The sequence below is a fragment of the Rhagoletis pomonella genome, unplaced genomic scaffold (assembly GCF_013731165.1).
Source record: "Rhagoletis pomonella isolate Grant_MI unplaced genomic scaffold, Rhpom_1.0 Rhpom_scaffold_00003, whole genome shotgun sequence".
Taxonomy (NCBI): Eukaryota; Metazoa; Arthropoda; class Insecta; order Diptera; family Tephritidae; genus Rhagoletis; species Rhagoletis pomonella.
In genome coordinates, this window is record NW_023458557.1 from 86,602,605 (window position 1) to 86,610,512 (window position 7,908).

A 7,908-nucleotide genomic window follows, 5' to 3' on the forward strand; every position below is an offset into this window, starting at 1 on the left:
CTGGCTTGGCCATGTCTTTCTAAAAGTATTCAGCTTGGAACCAGCGCACTGGTGGTAGCAGATAAAGTTGAGGCCTCCACTGCGATGGAAAGACAAAGTGGAGAAGGACTTGGCTTCACTAGACATTTCCGATTGGCGTCAATTGGTACAGAAGAAAAGCGACTGGCGTGCTTTGTCGAACTCGGCTAAAATTGCTTAGGCTCACATTCAAGAGATTAAAGCTCTCACAAACGCCTGCGGGACAAAAGTGTCCCAGGAGGATCGAAAGGGTTAAATGAGTTTTATAAACGTCATTCAATAAGAGATGAAATTTTGTTCTGAACTGGTCTGCACAAGTTGTTTACCTTAATATCTTGTAAATATTTCATGAAACACTAGCTGAGTTGCACAAATAACGAGAGTTGTTTTCTACCTCAGCTGCAGTTACTATTCCGCTTATATTTCGCAATATTTTGCTCAATAAAAAACAATACATATTTATTCTCAGCCAAGTTACTCACTTTCACTAGCGTTCCCTTTTGATTTAACACTATGGTGGGCATTAAAAAAACGTAAAAAAATTCTTCATATTTACACCACGTGCGACAAATCATCATAACAACGTGACAGTCTCACAATATTTTCCACCTGAAGAATTGCAAATGCAGTGAGTGTCACAAGTTTAGTTAAGTGTGTCAGCAGCAAAGTAAAAAAAAAAAATACATTACAGTACACAAAAAGTGTGTATACCTACACACGCATACGTTTTATGTGATATGTTGACAATACGTGCCAAGCATGCATACGATTCAAAAATGATGCTGCGTCTATTGTAGTGAGTACGTCCTGTGTACATATGCATGTACCTATTCATGAAGTTCTGTTGTAGGTTTGTTAGCTTCCTGCAGCGATTTGCAATTTATTGCAACACTTGTTTGGCCGGTTAACTTGGCATGCCACACTTTGCCTGTCCTTAGGCGCATCCGGTTTTTGACTAGGCGGCAATACTTGTCTTCGTGCTTTTGTTTGCATTTTTATTTACGTTTTTTTTTTTTGCTTTGACACACATATTATCAAAGCAATTTTTGAGCTTTTGATGGATTATGCAGTGCCATAAAACTAAATTGATAACGTTTAAGAGGATCATATCAAGATTGTAAAATGTAATTTTCATTTAATATGTTCGCCTTGCATATTTTTTTTTGTCACTACAACTTAAGCGAATGTAGGTAACATAAGGGAATATTATGGGATAATAAACACTTAATTAGATTTTTTGAAATTTGTTACTGTTAAGCCTAAAAAAAATTGGAAAAAGCGTTCTGGGATTTTGTATTAAGTATAAGCTGTCAAGGCTCAATGGTCTGAATATGTATATGTGTGTATGTATGTGCAAATATACTAGCTTTCACCCGCGTGATATACCGTTTACTGTTATGCTATGCTGTTACACCGAATGCTGCAGCACTATATTGATCTTTTTGATGCTGTTACTCAGATGATTTTCTAAATCGTGCCAGTCACGATGGTCAATGTTTGTTCCAAATGTTGCAATGAAAATTTGTTGGGTGCAACAGAAGCAAGTTAAACCGTGACCTAGTAGGTCTATTGTCTCCCTATCATGGTTCCTATCCTTGACGGCACAAGATCTTATTAGCCTCCCTTATAAAAGCCAAAACTTTCTTGGTAGACGAATTTCCAACCTTAGTCTTTCTTAGTCTGACTTATGCTGGACAATCAGGCATAATGTGCTCCCACGCCTCCTCGTCTTCAAGGCATGTGAGAGAGCAGGTGATTATGGTCGGTTAGATAGCCAATAAGCAACTTGATGTTGACTCTTTTCCAGAGATTTATATCTGTTCTCGCAAAAGGGTAACCAAAAAGTCTGTCCTGTCTAAGACCAGTTTATCCACGCTTCGATTATGAGCCTCGAAGAGGACCAACTGAGTCCACAAAACGGTTATGGTCCCACAAGTACAGACGATTAGCCTTCCTTTGCCAATTCCCCGGCAGCCTCCTTACCAACGATTCCCGCAGTGCGCTAGTACCCAGCATTGTAATACCGTGTTCCTTGCTATCCAGAGTTGGATAGTATCAAAGCATTTATTTACGAACCTGGAGGTGATCATGCTATTGGAAAGAGCCCTTATGACCACCTGGGTATCTGAAAAGATAACTAGAAAAGCGTATTTTAAACCCTTCAGTGTGTCACAAATTGAGATTGCTAGTACCTCAGCCTAAAGTATCGTGGAGCAAGTTACCCACTGCAATAGAAAGTTTGAAGTCCGGTAAAATATACCTCATCGGCACTCCATCTTTGATCCGTTCAGTGTACAAATCTGCGATCTAGTTCAAGTAAACCATTTGACTAGATATGTATATCGGTACGGAACTTTGACCTGAAATTTCCTTCCAAAGCAGATTTCCTTTGGCATAGCGTCGGAGAACTCGCAGATTCCTAGGCCTACTATTTTGCAGAAAATACTTTCGTGTTTTTTCTTGTTGAGTAATGTCTGAATTTTGCATTTGAGAATTCTTCAAGCTGCTGCTGTTTGCACGAAAATGTGCTTCAAATGTTAACTAAATGAATAAATCCATTTCAGTTACTAAACAGGTGACGATCCTCTTCAAAAATGTTTTTGATCCATATGCAGGTTTTTTTAACTCCTAATTTGAAGCAAGTACCTACTAGGGTGTTCGATTATTAGTCTTTTTCCAAAACCGGTTTCGAGTTTTTCGAAAAACAACCGGTTACCGATTTTTAAATCAAGAAAAAGGCAGATAAACCGGTTTTATTTTACTTAGTTTTCATACAGTGATAATGCTCATGTATGTAGGTATGAAGTCATGACCAAAAATTACAACTAAACTATTCACAGTAAAGACAACTTTAATTTAGAAAGGAGCAAAGCAAAATAAGTTCAAAGTTTTTTTAGATCAAAACTTGAACAAATGAAAATCAGTGAAAAATTCATACTTGTTCTTATTTTAATTTTTTTTTTTAATAATTCATTGCATTTGTTCTCAATTTTTTCGGATTCTAATAGTGCTCTTGCCGCCGTAGCTGATTAGCTATGCATCATAAGTCGGCAATCATTAGTCGTAAGTCTTTAGTTATAAGTCAGTATTCACTAGTTATTAGTCTTTAGGCATTCGAGTGTAGTCGTTATTCAAGAATGATTAGTCATTAGGATTTAGTCACGTTATAATTATAAAAAAACTTCTCTCATAAATTACACTTTCATACCAGCTATAAGGTGCCTATAATTTAAACTAAAAACGCGTTTCAACTAATCAATTTTAGCGATTACTTTCTAAAGCAATACATTTTCATCGCTACATCCACTCGTTTACACACTTTAATATATAGCTAATCTATAACTGTCGATAAACTTTAAAATTCTTCCCTACAAAGGTATGTATGTATGTGCGAGCGCTCTTAAAATTATGCAAACTTTTGAACCAGCGAATCGAATATGCCGGTAGATACCCTAGAAAAAAAGAGTCATTAAACTCGAATAAAATTCAATTGATTGTAAAATTTGTGCAGTCTAAACTTTTTACTGAAGCTGCAATGGGCATCCGCTGCCGGTGGCAATGCACATTCAACATACGCACACACATACTACAGTTGCACACACTAATGAAAGAACGCCTCTAAGTAGGCAACACACAATCGAAGGGATATCATTGCAATTTGCTGCATTGTAATGTGAAACTTTTACTTAAAATTATGACAACTTTTCGATGACACAAAGAGAAGAGTTAGCGAGTTGAAAACGATTTCAAAAAAAAAATACGCCTCCAGCCCGGCAGACAAACAAAATGATGGCGCCGAAAAGTATGCAATGAGTTGGAATTCAATCGGAAAGCGATTAAAGGAAAGACATGGTAAATGGACAAAGGAATATGCTTTAATACTATTTGATTGCACACAGTTATGTACATACAAACTACATACATGTGCTGTTGGAATACATCCTACTATACATTTAAAATAGCCGCCCCAAATTTGGTGGGTGTATGGCGCAGGCATTCAATTCTCGTTGCCTTCGGCGCAGTTCAGCTGACAAAGAAATTAGTAATGACAACAAATGGCAAAAGTTGTGAAGGCGCACAAAAACAAAAACAATTCGGTCGTATAACACAAACAAAATCAACAAGAACGCCACCAACACCACCGCAACTCAATGACAACAACAATAACAACATCAACAACGACAACAACTTTTGTCCAAACAAAAACATGCGGTTTTATTGCTTTGCCAATTGTTGTTGCATCTAAATCAAATGCAATTGCAATTGCAATTGTAAAACAAAATGTGTGTGTATGTGTGCGTGCGCGCGTGCGTGTGTGGCGATCAAAGAAGTTACGCCAAATGAACGCAGGCAGACAAGTTGACTATACAAAAGAGGCCAGAAAAAGCAACGCAAGAACACAAAAGCAAAAGCCGCTATGTATTTAGAAGAAACTTTGTTGACTTTTGTTTCCGAAACTCTCTTTCTATTAGTCTCATTCTACTATTTTACGATTAGTTTTTCCAAAGAAAGTTCTAGCCTCTATGCTTTATTGCAGTTTGAAAGTGTGCGATCGCACACGCGCACAAATATGTATGTATGTACATAGAAAAGTGCGATAAAGGCGCAATCAGCCTGCTCACAAACTTACAGACATACATACATACATACATTCGTACATGCCAGCCTTCTAAGTTGCATTTTCAAATGGCAAGAAGCGCGACACAGTCCAGCGCCCTAGTTAGACGGCCGCCACGGGCTGAAATGCTTGTCAGTTTGTTAGCTTATTTGGTTGTAGTGTTGTTCGGCTGAAGGCCACTGGCGGCACTGATGCGCAACCATTCGAAATCAATTGGCATTTCACGCGTCGCGATTCGGCGTTCGTCCATTGCAATCGCAGCGCCCGTATATCTAGTGAAAAATATGTATATAAAAATTTTCATGGGCATTTTTGTAGTCTGCCTTTAGTGCTCCGTCTTTTAAAATGTACACATTTAAAAGGTGGTTGGCTAAGGTGATTTGCACTAAAATATAATAAATTTTTGTTAACTATTTAGTTAAAATAGTTTATTGTAGTGTAAAATTTCGCTCTTTAACAATTATTTTTTGACTTTATTTAATTACTCGTTAAATAACCGTTTATGTTATAGGTAAATCCAAAAAAAAAACAATTATTTTGAATTTTTATCTAAATAATCTGCAAATAACAGTTAGTTTTGATTTTTAAATTATATGTCATAGATAACAGATGTCGAAGATTTTTATTTGTAAAAGTAAATAACTATCAGCCACTGACCTTTATTTTTTAAATCATACTGAAAAGGTCATTTGTATAAGTGGTAGTAAAATTTAGTTTCCCAACACCTTCTTAACTGCGAAAAATGTTAATGACTTTTATACGAATGATATAAAAAGTAAAAGTCGGTGACTGATTTATATTGATGACTTTTAAAAGTAAAAGTGACTGACTGATTTTTATTGATGACTTTTATAAATAAAACTAATCACTAATTGTTATCCAAGACATATAACATAAAAAAAAATAAAATATTTGTTATTATTATTGTTATTTTGTTATAATATAAAAATCAACATAATTGTTATTTTTTTAAATTTTGCATAAAAAATGCAAATAAAATTTTTTTTTCAAATTTGAGCCTCGGTGAAAAAAGGAATCAATTGGTATATATACGGTGACCATAAATATGGATTCAAAATGAAGGACAATTTTTCAAAAATATGCCTACATATATTTACGTAGTATAAAAATATCAAAAGAGTATTTATGATTCTAAATTTTTAATACATTTTAAACTTTAAAAATCAATCCCGTTTTCTTCATCGATATTAATCTTTTTTACATGAATATTTATCAAATGATAGTAAAACATATTATAATTACAATAGCTTGCACGATTAGTGAAAATCTTTAAAAGATTATTTTATAGGCAAATTTTGAGTCGTTCAAAACGAAAACAATACCCTTCTTTTTTTGTTTTTTTTTTTGGTACTTTTCGCAGTTATTTGTCAAAAATCGACGACATGAATCGACGTAAACGACGAGTTACAAAGTTGTGCAGATTGCGCTCCATAGCATCTACATTTCTAATCCGATTTTCATTATCTGTGGCTCAAAGTTTACTGTAATGATATATCTTCCTTATCGAATTTTTAAAATAATGAAAAAAATAATCAAATGAAACTGCGTATTTGATTGAAAATCTCACTTTTTTCGACTTTGAAGACCAAATGCAAATGGTCGCCTGTAGCACTAATAATTTTCATTGAAGTCGCCACAAGTTATATATTTTGGGAAGAGGCACATCAATACCCTTCGAGTTGTAAGTCGCTTATGTTGATTTGGAGATTTTTGAAGAAAAGCTACGAAAAGTACCAAAAAACACTTTTTTGAAAAAATCCGTCCATTTTCCGATAATTTTGAAATAACGAATAAAATGCGGGTCAAATGCAGGACACTTGGAAAAAATCAGTACATTTTCAGGTTTTTCAGGTTTGAAAAACTACGCAGGACCACCTTCGAAAAACAGTACGGTCCTGCAAAAAACAGAACGGATGGTCACCGTAGGTATATATCACTTTGTTGTAGAACATTTCCTACATAATGAATTTTTCCATGACAGTTTTTATGAATAACTGTTATGTTCGGTCCCTGGTTTCTTCCACGCTCAATATATATGACTGAAAAAGGTACCATCTAAGTCTGGCGAAGGCCGGACAGCGGCAGAGCAAATGGTTTGTAATATTCTCATCCTCCAAACAAGATGTACACAGTGGATCGTCTATGGATTGTGACTCGTAATCAGTCCAATCAGTCCATTTTTAATGCTCGTCTCTCCGCTGTAAATGAGTTCTCCGATTTAGGTGTTGTTTTTGACTCAGGGTTCTTCTTTGTTAACCACATTAGTTTCATTATTCCTAAGGCCTATTCCAACTTGAGCTTTGTACGGCGCTATGCGCGGGACTTTAGGGATCCTTATACTGGGAATTCGAATTATTTAAGGTATGCACCCATTACTAGGTCTCTTAATGAACTTAGTAGAATTTTTAATAGTCTTGATCTTGATTTCGCTCATCCTAGATCTCTGTTTTTTATCTAAGCTGGAATCTAATTACATTTAATCGTATCTTCATTTAAGTATTTCTAAGTCTTTTTGTACCTCTAGTCTGTAAGGTTTTGTAACCATAGACTTAAATAAACAAATATGAAATATGAAACACAAAGAAATTTAAATAAATCAGTTTCTACCTACCGATTATCTTTTGACTTACGGATTCTTAGAAACACACCACTCTTGTAAGACACAAAACTCCGCGAGAAACGTTTAACCTCGTATGTATCTATGTTCAAGACCGTTTTCAATGTGTACGCACGACACTAATTACTCTTTCAGTTAAAACAAAAACAATATCAATAACGAAAAATAAACACTGGCATATGTTGATGCCGTTGAAAAGCAAAATTGTATTCAAAAGAATTTGATGCAAAGTAAATTTTGTTTGCAAAAATTGGTATATTTTTTTTGTCCACATTCCAGTTTTGATAAAATATAGCCTATGTTACGTCCGAGGTCACTGTCTAGATATCAGTTTAAAGGCCCATGGAAATCCATTCATTAGTTCCGGAGATTAGTGAGTTCAAACAGAAAAAACAATCTACACTTTTATTATAAATAGTATAGATAGATAGATGAGATCTAAGAGTGACTATGATGTCATAAAAAAGCTTACCTCGCCCAAAACTTAATAAAACTAAGCAAACCTAACCCATGCTAAAGCTTCAAGTCACCTGCAAGAGTATGCGGAAAACTTTGAAATAAACGAAATTGCCGACTGATTGATATACCACTCACTGCAAATTACTTGCTTGTATGCAAATATTTAGCTTTAGAA